Here is a 12829-nt window from a genome sequence, read left to right on the forward strand (position 1 = left end):
GGGAGGATGGGGGCTGGCAGACAAGCCTGCACTGTCCTCCAGCAAGCCGGCTCTCATAGGGCTGCACCTGTGTGCTTAAAGTTTGCTTGCCTGGGAGAAACATGCAGTGCAGTGTGAGCTGATTTAGGGAGCGGGACTCTAGCTGGGGAGGACAAATGCTGGACTGAGCAGCACTGCGTGGGGCAGGAGAGGGGCCAACGCTGGACACCAGTCAGGTGGGGAATGCAAGACTAAAGAGCAGCCAAGACGGTAGAGCATGGAGCTCTGTGAGTCACCCCGACCTCCAGACACCGTGTCCACGGTGCGCTGGTACTCTTACTCACCCAGCTGCCTGTGCTGGTGCCAGCAATATGTATAAGGGGGTCGCGACTCCTGCGACCCCCTATAGCTAGACCCTTGGGTGTTCCTCTTTTCATCCTTGAGCTGCATCAATTTACTATTCCCAATATACTTACATAATTGGTAAGAAAATGTGTGCTTTATATTTTTCTTTATTTGGCTTATATACAAACTATGTTAACATTGGAACTGTGAAATACCAATGATGATGATTCTTTAGATGGATATCAAAGATCCCTGAGGAAGCAGACCGAGTCTGCAGAACTCTTTGGAACCAATCATCATAAATCCTCAATAACCAGCTTTTTAACAATTTTGTTTTTACCTAATGTACAGTGTGACATGGTTGCGGTCATTATTGGACCAGATTAATGCTTTTATCAATTTGTAATAAAGTTCATTTGATTTTAATACAATCATTTCAATTTGTTGCCTCTCTGACAGTACAAATGCCTTAAAGTCCTAAATGAACAAATAGGAGGTTCTTCCCCAGGAGTTACATTTCTCTCCTTTTTTGTTCTTCAACTGTTTATTTATCTTGTTTTTCTTCTGCCTTTTCTGTTTACTTTTGCTTTGCCCTTCTTTTCCTAATTGGTTTTGTTACAGGAAGAGTCTCAAGAAGGCTTTTTTTACTTAAAGGGGTTTTAAACCCTCATGTTTTTTCACCTTAATGCATCCTATACATTAAGGTGAAAAAACACCTGGCAGTCACCAGCCCCCCAGGCCCCCCATTTTACTTACCTGAGCCCCTTCATCTCTTCGGGGAGGGGGGGGGACATGCATGCTCTCCCTCTCTCCATGGGGTCTTGGCTCTTGATTGGATAGATTGATAGCAGCGCAGCAATTGGCTCCTGCTGCTGTCAATTAAATTCAATGATGCGGGTGCCGGGGGTCAGGGCCGAGTCTGGCATTGGTGTTTGTGGATGTAAATGCTGGACCTGGGAGCACGCCTGCAAGGTAACCCCCTCGGGAGAGCACTTCTCCTAGGATGTTATCTGATGCAGGGTAAGTATGATGTGTAGAGGTAAGTATGATGTGTTTGTTACTTTCTACAAGTGGACATCTGGTTTTGGTCCTTTGGTTAGTAGGCTGGTTGGCATGGCTAAAAGGATGCCAGTTGGATGTTTTGTTGGCTATTGTAATGGTTTCTCAAGGTCCAGACGAAGCTATGCTACTCCTCTAGTGAGACGTCACCACAGTCACGTGACACCAATCACAACATGCCCCGTTCCAACAGGGACTAAGAACAGAAGGCGTCTCTCCCTGCTGCCTGTTCTAAATGGCTTTAGCGTTGGATCATCCAGTTGATCACCTGTTTTTACCAAGGAGCCGTCAGACAGCAAGTGTGGTTGACACACAGCATTGGCTCAGCATCGATACAGTGGGGACTGTTGAACAGCTGAATCCATAGGATGCGGTAACTTATGGGCGCAAGTTCTTACATAACATATATTGCAACAGCTGATTTGAACTGTCTCTCCCCTAAAGGGTGATAAAAAGCATGTTAAATTAATCCTTCGATTTCCAATAAGATCCACACACAGTTAAAGGAGAAGGAGGGGACTTTGAACTTTTTAGGCACAGTTTAGACAGTATGTATATGTTGTCAAAAAATTATTTTATTAAATTAATTTACAAATGCTTAAAAGAAAACCACAATTCATAATATAAATACAGTAAATACTACCACTACCACATTAGACCGAAATTGGTTCAATAGAACTATTAGCCCACGTACACACGGTCGGAGATTTTGCCAACCAAATCCGTCGGATTTTGCCCGTCGGATTTAGTCCGACGGATTGTGTCTGAAACTGTTGCATACACACGGTTGGGCCAAGTTGGCGAAAAATCCGATCTTTCAGAACGTGATGACGTAATTTCGTTACGATGGGAATACATTCAGGCTAGTAGCCAATAGCTTTGATGTAGGAATTTGATCTGAGCATGCGTGGCACTTGGTCCGATGAAAATGCTCTACACATGATCGGATTAGGTCCGTCTGGCCCAGTTGGTCGGGAAATATTTCCAACAAGTTGGAAAATTGGGTCGGACGGAGATTCGGACGGAATCAGTCTGATGCATACCACACACAGTCGGATTATCTGACGACACGGTCCGATAAGACTCATTCCGACAGATTCTCCGACCGTGTGTACAAGGGCTAAGAATGCATAGCACAATGATTCAACATCTGAAAGAGATCCAAAATTCCAGTTTTCATGGTGGCGACATAGTAATCTATCATGACGGATGGCTCAACATGTCGCACGTATATTTTTATGCTTCTTCAGGAGCTACTTTAATTAAAAAGATTGTGGTATAACAGCCACATTTTGACACACCAAAGCTATTCCTAAATAGGAAATTAGCCAGTAAGGCTGCTCTGGCTATACCTCCAGACAAAACGAGAAATCATAGTTTTCAAAATTGAGGAGAACCCTACAGACACACCCAGTGGCAACATTTGAAAGGTAAATAGGACTCTGGGAAGAATGTTAATTTTAATAATGTTTATTTTTCACAGCCAGGAGTGTCGGAGGGTAGACCATTTTCTCAGGTGTGGCTTGATGCTGTTTAATAGCGGAATGTAATTTCATCTGAAGAGGGAATGTAGTTGAGGTGTAAGATAAATGCCCAAATATTTCAAGGAAATTGGGGTTTTAGATACAGTAAACAGTAGAATTGGGAATGTTAATATTGAGGATTTCTGATTTGGATAAGTTTATTTTAAAATTGGATATTGTTTGGAAAGTCTGAAAGGCGGACACGAGATTTGGCAGGGAAATTTGTGGTTGTTGGATGAAAAATAGAATATTATCAGCGTACACTGCATATTTATGTACTTTGGGGTCTACGTTGATACTATGAATGTTGCTATTAAGTCTAATGTGTGCAAAAAAAGGTTCAAGGGGGGTGGCAAATAACAAAGGGGAGAGGGGGCAGCCCTGTCGTGTGCCAATATGTAACATTATAGGGTCACTCAATATTCCGTTTATTCTAAACTGAGCCGTCGGGGAGGAGTATAGCAAGGCAATACAGTAAAACATCTTGGGGCTGAGGCCAAAGTGTTTAAGGGTCATCTTAAGGTACTCCCAGCCACCCTGTCAAAAGCCTTTTCAGTTTCAATAGAGAGCAGAAGAGTGGACTGGGAGCACCTACGCACATAATGAATTAGGGTACAAAGAGAATTGTCTCTGGCTTCTCTGGCTAGAATAAAGCCAGTTTGATCTGCCAAAATCCATTTGGGGAGGAGTGGGAGTAGTTTAGTGGCCATCACCTTGGTGTCAAGATTTATAAGAGATATTGGGCGATAACTGCCACAAAGGGTTGAGTCCTTACCTGGTTTGGGAATAATGGTGATGTGGGCTGTAAGTGATTCTGGTCTGTATCCGTTTGTTTTCAAAATGGAATTGGCGTAAGCTACTAAGCGGGAAGGAGGATATCACTAAAAGTCTTGAAATATTGTGCCGTATAGCCATCTGGGCCAGGTGCTTTACCAGAGTGTTTTTTTAATGCTACTTGGAATTCTTCTATCGTGAAGTCGGCTTCTAGCGGTTTTAATGAGTCACAGGAAAGTCTAGGTAAATGAGCTTGTGTCAGAAAAGAGAGGATATGTGTGCACTTCTCTTGCGGGGGGAGTGCATCTAAGCTGCCTTTGACATTGTATAATTCAGAATAAATTTTTTTGAATGCTTTAGCAATTTTGTTTGGGAATCTAGTAGTGCCTTTGGTTCCTCTCTCTTCTGCAAGAGCTAGGCTAAAGGTGCTTTATGTAAGGAGAGTTTATGCTGTCTTTCTAACTCAGCTATTTGCAGTAGTTTGTCGTTGAGTTGCTGTCTTTGTTATTAAGTATACAGTATTATTTGGATGTTTGCATGTTCCATTGACTAGTTGATTGTTAATGGTTTTCTTGGGATGCGCCTGTGGCTTCAAGGGTTGTAACTGCTTATTCTGGTCTATTTAAACTCGGTGTCTGTTACCTATCAGTTGTCACTGCTACCAGAGAAAGGGGTTCTCAGAGGCCTTGTGGTGGTGGTGGTGGTGAATAGATGTCTAATAGATTTTTTTTTTTTATACAATGGTCTGCTGGTAATACCTTGCCATTTGGAAACATTTATGGCACATCCACTTTTATGCAAAGAACCATGACTTTTAGCTGCCTGTTTTTCTAGGAGCTGTTCAACGTACTGGTAGAAAAAAAGATGTACTTTTGGGAAGTATAAGAGAAAAATAAGAGAGCGTTAGTTAGACTAAAGATAGTTTTTTTTTCTTTAGAAAATGTGTAAAGGTTTAGTTCATATGCCAAGGAGACTTGTGTTTTTCAAAGTATCCAAAGCACAGTTAAAGGCATCCTTTCATGAATACTTATCATTACAGTCAGCATACCACTGCCACAGTATGCAATGGAGGAAAATAACAGCTAATCACATAATTTCTCTACTGTTTTAATAAATCTTCACATTTGAAAAAAAAAATCCACAATGTGAGATAGAGATATTTTGCAAGAAATGCATTCTATGTGATTGTTTTGTTTGTTTGCTGAGTAAAAAGAAATCTGTGATGAAACTCAACCTCTGGATCTTTTTTACATGGTCACTGATGCGCATGAAAAATTAAATGATCAAAATCTTGTAGTTGTGGTGAGAATGCCATTTCCTGATGTAATATTTTTTTATGCATTATCTGCATAAAATATCCCACAGTGCAGCCTGCAATGATCACAAGGAAAAAGCTTCAGTATTTTTCAGAGGAACATGCCTTAGCCATACATCCTTCCCCAGCTTTGATGCTTCCTCACCAACGGTATATTTTACTAAGCATCACAGGGTAGCATTTTTCATTTAACGATCCTACTTTTTTATAATAAAAATAAATAATAAATAATTTGTAATAGTCTTTGCAAGAAGAGAAGTGTAAGAGTGGAAATTGTTACCCAGAAATAGAGTATATAAAGGAAAAGAGCAGAATTAAAACACACACAAACATATATATATATATATATATATATATATATATATATATATATATATATATATATATATATATATATATATATATATATATATGTATATATATATATATATATATATATATATATATATATAAACATTTCTAGTCTTCTACCTATTTATATTAAAAATAATTGATGGGGGCATGGCTAGAACACAGGGAAGATGGACACTTGAATACAGAGCTCCACACAGCAGTGATAAAATCCCCCGATCACAAGCTAAAGCCTCGTTTTTCTCCCCAAACCAGACGGGCCGCTTTCCGATAACTTAGGTGACATGCCCCGCAGCAAGAAAGATTTTTCCATTTTTTCATGAGGCAGCCAACAACAATCAGTGGTGGTACATTCCGGTGGCCCTGGGCACAGGGGTTCTCCCCTCTCTCTCACAGCATCTATAGCACTACAAGGGAGCCTTGCCAAATTGAGGATAAGGCTGGATGTCCAGTGAGTTGATGTAGGTGAGTTCTCCCCTATCCCTAACTCTCTAAATCTCACAAGAGAGTTGCCAGGCTCCATATTATCATTCGCAGTCACTAATCAGCCTGTTTCAGAAACAACACTTAAATATATGCTAGTCTCTCTTAGGGGAACCCTTCATGCTGACATTATGCAACTTAACAAGCACTTCACAGGAGATATACATGCTACTGGCTAAAGGGTTGACCAAAATGGGTAAGTTTTCCCATACCATCAATAATCTTTTGGATGTCCATATGACAATGTGGACAAACATACTTGGTTCAAGGCTAAATTGGTGGACCTGGATGATCGCTCCAGAAGAAACAACGTAAAAATCATAGAAATTCCAGAATCTGTGCAACCAAAGGACCATAGGCCAATATACCAGAGAACTATTTAAAGTGTTGATCCCTGAACTCACAGAACCTGACATGATAATTGATAGGATTCATCATATACCCAGCTGTCTTTCATTCCTGAACATGTGCCTAGAGATGTGCTAATGCGCATTGACTTCTACCATGTGAAGGAACAACTCATAGCTACCTCATGCAACTTGGGCAATTTCCCACATCCTCATGATCATTTGCAATTTTTCACAGACCTTTCATAATTCATTATGCAACTTTGGAAAAATCTGAATACAATTTTCTAATCTTCAGAAATCACAAAATGAATTATAAATGGAAAACCGAACTAATGATCTTTAGGAATGGGGACACTCATGTCATCCACACTTTTTCTAGAATGGCAAAAAATGCCCTCAGCCTTTTCACCAGTCACCTGCTTGATAGCTTACACTGTAATATCCTTCCTACTTGCCTTGTGGAAGTCTCCCAGCTAGCAAAATTATACCCAAATAGCTTTTTGCAGTTTTCACTGCACAAGGATCACAGATCCATTGTTTTATTTCTAGTCATTTGGTTTAAATGTTATTTTTTTGTTCTGTTTTTCTTTGTTTATGAGTCAAACACAATTTTACGGATCTGGACATCAAAATCACACCTACTGCTATCTACAATACCCCTCATAACTTCTAGAAGATGCTCCTCACAAATCAAGTTCCAACCAAGCTATGCTCGATCTGTGAGTACCCTAACACCTGACTTTAGCATTTTCAAACTATATCACCATGGCAATAAACCTACTTTCAATAAATGCAAGAGGGCTAAATCACCCAGCAAAATGCTCTTCCCTATGGGCTGAAGCTCACAAACAACTTACAGACATACTATTTGGACAGGAAACACATTTCCATCAACTAGCTCCTCTGAGGTGCTCACATTCTTCTTACCCCCGCATTTTTCTGCCTCTATTCCAGACAAAAAAAAAGGGCATACTAATTGTGATTTAGTTGAACAAATCATTGATCCTGAAGGAAGGCTTATAATATTAATATGCAATGTAAATTCAACAAGATACACATTAGTAAACCTTTACGCACCCAATATGCATCATATCTGTTTTCTAAACAGACTGCTATGAAAAGTAACCAATGCTTCTCCCACCTTAGCAAAATTCCCATCTCTCAACAGCTTTTGAAACCAAAAGGAAAGGGGGTCATTAAACACACCATGTCCTCTCTTCATGCACTTTTAATTCACCAAAATTATCCCAACCACTACAATCCTTACAGAGGTGCTTGTATGACCTACAATTGGCCCTAAAACAGGAGCAGACTGATAGGATACTTTATTTTGCTCACAATCTCAAAACCAATACCCATAAGATGGGAAATAAAACCCTTACACATTGGTACAAAGTACCTAGTGTCCTCTGTGCCATCTCTCCATTATTGCCTATAACCTGTTATGCCCTGTACACACGGTCGGACATTGTGATGGAAAATGTGCGATCGGATCGTATTGTCAGAAAATCCGATTGTGTGTGGGCTCCATCAAACTTTTTCCATCGGGATTTCCGACACACAAAGTTTGAGAGCTGGATCTAAAATTTTCCGACAACAAAATCTGATTGTTTAAATTCCGATCGTGTGTAGACAATTCCGACGGATAAAGTGCCACGCATGCACAGAATAAATTATGAGACGAAAGCTATTGGCTACTGCCCCGCTTATAGTCCCGTTGTACATGTTTTACGTCACTGTGTTCAGAACGATCAGATTTTCCGACGACTTTGTGCGACCGTGTGTATGCTAGACAAGTTTGGGCCAAAATCCGTTGGAAAAAATCAGATGGATTTTGTCGTCAGAAAGTCTGACCTTGTGTACAGGGCATTAGTGTTCTGGTAAAGAACAGGGTTAATTTCTTCAAATCTTTTAAACTTAAAGCTTTCTGGAAAGTGGTGCAGAAAGAAATGCAAAGATTTGCCTAAAACAATGCACTGCATGAAGCAGCCTTTTTTCTGCCTCACCACAATACAATATTGAAAAAATGTACAAAAATTATCTGCTAAGTTCCTTGGTAAATACTGCCAGATCTTGCATTCCAGTAAACTGGAGAAAGCAAAATCTTCCAAATCTGCAGCTATGATTTGCCTGAATAAATTATATGTTTTCAGAACTACCTCAGAATACCTCAGAATATTTGCCTTAGGTAAGATGGATCAATCGAATCAACCTTCATTTGCATAACTGATATAGAAGTGTAAATGTTTGGTGCTCATTGCGAGACTAGACAATGCCCCTCATCCTTCTGACCACATTGTCCTTCCTTCCCCCTATTCTCTTCTCACCCGCTTCTACCTCACTACTTCCTTCCCAGCTCTTTTTCCTCTCTATTTCATTTCCTATTTATACTGACATGATACTATACAGAATCACTACACTCCTCCCTGTCCATCTACAGAGCATAGAAAATGTTGTCCCTGTTCCCCCTCCTTCTCCGGTGTAAGTGTGTATAAACAGAGCAGAGAAGGATTTGGGGGGGTTTGACACTCTGGGTTGTGAAACAGAGCTGCCATTGGGAGGGGAGACACACTTCAAATGCCAATCAGACTCGTCACCCCCAGTGCAGTCCAGTGTGAATGATGTGTCTGGGTCTGAGGAAGATGGAAACCCAAACACATCATTCAAAAACCGGACTGTCCGGGAGAAAACCAAACAGGTGGCAACCCTACCCTCTAACTACACATTTTCTTTAGGTCTATTTTTTCTCTCCTTTTACTGCAGTACACAGCCTAATTATTGTTGCTGAACCTATATAATAGCTTCCATGATCCATGCTGATTCAATTTTCACTGTGAATCACTAAGGGATTCAGACGTTTTTCTGACATTAAATATTCTGTAACTCAACCAAGCAGTTCCAACTATAGCTAAATATGTATTACATAGAAATGTTTTGATATTAAAACAGCTGCTGTTTATATCTGTACAGAATTTACATTTTTTTTCACTTTACTAAGTTATCACGCCTAAACATTCAATATAAAACAAACACTATAGGACTCATAATACATCACTGTCAAATGAAAGCTAAAAATGGCCAATTTTTGGTGATATTATTTTGTTCTGCACAATAAAATACAACTACTTTTTTTTCCAGTAGACATATAGATACTTCAATTTTCCAGAGCATATAACAGTAGTAGTTCAAGTGTGTATATGAATGCTTGTGTGCTGAAGAAAAAAAATATTTTAACAATCAGATTATTATTAATGTAAAAGATATACACATTGCTTGAAACTATCTGGCAGCAATGAAGTGTCTGCTGGGCACTGATGGGTGGCACTGATGGGCACTGATGGGCACTGGTAGATGACACTGATGGGCACGGATATGTGGCACTGGGGTGCAGCACCGTTGTTGAGGCAGATTGTGGGTGGCACTGTGGGCACTGATGTGTGGCACTGTGGGCACTGATGTGTGGCACTGTGGGCACTGCTGAGTGGCACTGTGGGCACTGCTGGGTGGCACTTACGGGGGGCACTTATTTATTCCTGAGGGGGGCAGGTGGGCACTGGTAAGCTGGCCGTGATCGGGACTGATGTCCCGATCACGGCCGCCGGTGATCGGCTCTTTTTTTTTCTAATAATAATAATAACAGCCGAAGAATAATAGCCGATTACCGGTTCTGTTGTATCACATGATCAGCTGTCATTGGCTGACAGCTGATCACGTGGTAAGGGGTCGGGATTGACCCCTTGCTCGGATCGGTGATCAGGCGAGTCTCATAGACTCGCCGTTCACAGAGCGCGCCGCAGGCAAAGGAGATTTGCGCTGTAGCCGTCATTCGGCTATAGCGCGGGTCTCAAGTGGTTAAATGTGAGTTTTTTTTTTTTTTTTTTTTTTTTTTTTTTATCAAGCAACCATTTAAAGCCAGCCTTGAAAGTGCAGTACATTACATATGCTTTTCAAAACGAATGCGCCAATTAATTGCAAAGTAGTCATTTTTAGTCTGCATTTGTTAAAACACATTTAATTTATCCTCTGTAATGACAAAACAGATAAACAAAAAACATCACTAGCATTTAAGCTGGGGGACAGCAACTTGTTGATTGCAATCTTCTCATTGATTGTGGCTAAGTTGCCACTAGATCAAGGCAGACCCAGCTGTGCTGCCAAGTCCTTACCCAGCTGTGTCGCCTCTCATACATCAGATCAGAGAGGCAATGCAAATGCCAATGGAAGTCACTCCTCTTCAGTCTGGAGGTGCCATATGACACAGCTAAGGGAAGACCTAGGAGCAGTTCCCTTGCTATGACAAGCACCACTGCATTTGAGATCTGGTAAGTGAATTTTACAGAGGGAGAGGAGTAGATGTTTGTAATGAAATGAAGGTGTTTTTGCTTCAGGTGGCATGTTAGATACTCATTACCTTTGCATGGTGTGCTCTTTATTTACCCCTATATCCTGCATTTTGCATTAAACTCTGCTAACCTGTGACCACTGCATTACTTATTTATGACCCATACACTCTGCATTGCATACTTCAGACACCTGAATTGTATTTTACTTACTACTGACTCCTGCACTCTTTGATACATACTCCTGACCTCTGAACTCTAATTTACTTACTATTCATCCCTGCATTCTTTATTTCATACTACAGACCACTGCACTGTATGTTACATACAACTGACTTCTGCACTCTGCATTACTTATTCCCTACCTCTGAACTTTGAGACACTTACTACTGACCCTTGTTCTGCACTCTGTGCATTGTGCATTAAATAATATTGGCCTCCGAAAAAAAAAATCACAAATTGCCGCCATTATTAGGAGAAAAAAATAATAATAATAAAAATGCCATAAATCTATCCCCTATTTTGTAGACGCTATAACTTTTGCACAAACCAATCCTTATACGCTTTTTGCAATTTTTTATTACGAAAAATATGTAGAAGAATGCACATTGGCCTAAACTAAGGAAAAACATTTTTTTTTTTAAATTGGCTATTTATTTCAGCAAAAAGTACAAAATATTGTGTTTTTTTCAAATTCGAAGAAGAAACAAGAGAGGAATCTTATGCAAATATAATGGGATTTTAAACTGAGACAATGGGGGTTATTTACTAAAGGAAAATCCACTTTGCACTGCAAGTGCACTTAAAGTGCACTTGGAAGTAAAGTCGCTGTAGATTCAAGGGGGATATGCAAAGAAAATAAAAAACAGCATTTTAGCTTGCACATAATTGGATGATAAAATCAGAAAATCAGCAGAGCTCCACTCATTTCAGATCTACCCCTTAGATTTAGAGTGACTGTACTTCCAAGTGCACTTTCAGTGCAAAGTGGATTTGCCTTTCATAAATAACCCCCAATAAGTTTGTGAATAAGGCAAGCACCAACAACATCAGATTTAAAAAAATCTATAGTTTATTACATAGTATCAAAAATAAATTATTTGTATGAGATTCCTCTCTTGTTTCCTTTTTGAATTTGATACCAGGGATGTGAGACTTTGTAATGGAAATTACCCAATTGCAAATATATTTACATGTGTTTTTTTTCAAAATTGTCGCTCTTTTTTTTGTTTATAGTGCAAAAAATAAAAACCGCAGAGATGATCAAATACTACCAAAAGAAATCTCTATTTGTGCCAATTATTCCAGGGATGAAGTGATTAAATATTATTTTGATCTGGTTACTGTAAAATGTTGCTATTTTTGAATGGTCATCAATGCTTTTTTTTCAATGTTTTACTTGGTTTTTAGTATTTTTGAATAATGGTAAGATAAGAATATTGGATAACCAATATTCTCTATGAAATGGTTCATTTACATTCACGTTGGAGAACACGTGTAATTAGGACATCCTTCTTACTCCCACTGACTAGACTAGAAAATGTCTACAACAACAGTTGTCGGTAATGACACCCCTAGACTGTTAATCTTAGGATGACTTTTATTTGTACTTGATTCTTTTCTTCTTTACCAGTACACTCAAGCGGTGTACGTTTGTGAAAGAGCATTTATAATTCTAATAAATAAAATAACAACTTTATAAAAAAAGAATTCATGAAAAAATCAGATGAATAGATTTTAAGAGACGTCAAGCTAAAAAATATCATCTGCAGTTTTGTTCCACTCACCCTTGAAGTCTATTTGTTGAAGCCAATTTTAGTGAATTCTAGATACGACAGTAGCCAGTTTCTTCTTTTTCAAAAAATGGAAAAAAAAACACAAATACGTAGTCAATGTGGCAGACATATGTTTACACATATAGCAAATATTCAATTATACACACGAGAAGGTGCTGTCTATCTGCAGGGGATCAAATTAACATATCTGTAACTCAAATATACAGTATAATGACTTTCTCAATAGATTATTCACTGGGCATGTATAAAAGCTTAATAAGATGTTCTGTTTTCTGACATTAACAATAGACTTTGTGTATCAAACACATTTCAATTATCAGTCAACTGTAAGTCACATGATGCAGATATTCTGCATCAAATTAATTTTTTTTTTTTTTTTTAATATCTTTCACTGTGTTGTTTAAAGCATGTTTCTAAAAATTTTCATCTAAAATGTAGTCATGGTTTACAGTAACAAAGTGTTGTCTTTTCAGAACAGAACGTTCTGAAATAACAATTATGAACACCACAGGGA

General features: G+C 39.1%; 1 protein-coding gene across 6 annotated transcripts in view; it reads right to left on the reverse strand.

Annotated features, from left to right (window-relative positions):
• CDH12 (cadherin 12) overlaps positions 1-12829 on the reverse strand; it is a 1439064-nt gene that overhangs the window by 779514 nt on the left and 646721 nt on the right. For 3 of the 6 annotated variants that reach the window (XM_077492036.1, XM_077492031.1, XM_077492032.1), the window contains exon 4: positions 12307-12370. The exons of 2 other annotated variants lie outside the window; for them this stretch is intronic. The gene's annotated coding sequence lies outside the window, so the exon portion shown is untranslated. The remainder of the gene's footprint in view (positions 1-12306; positions 12371-12829) is intronic. One more of the 6 variants, XM_077492033.1, reaches the window with a different exon arrangement.

Source organism: Lithobates pipiens, unplaced genomic scaffold (assembly GCF_037356315.1).
Source record: "Lithobates pipiens isolate NorthernLeopardFrog02 unplaced genomic scaffold, aLitPip1_a1.2 Scaffold_19, whole genome shotgun sequence".
NCBI classification, from domain to species: domain Eukaryota; kingdom Metazoa; phylum Chordata; class Amphibia; order Anura; family Ranidae; genus Lithobates; species Lithobates pipiens.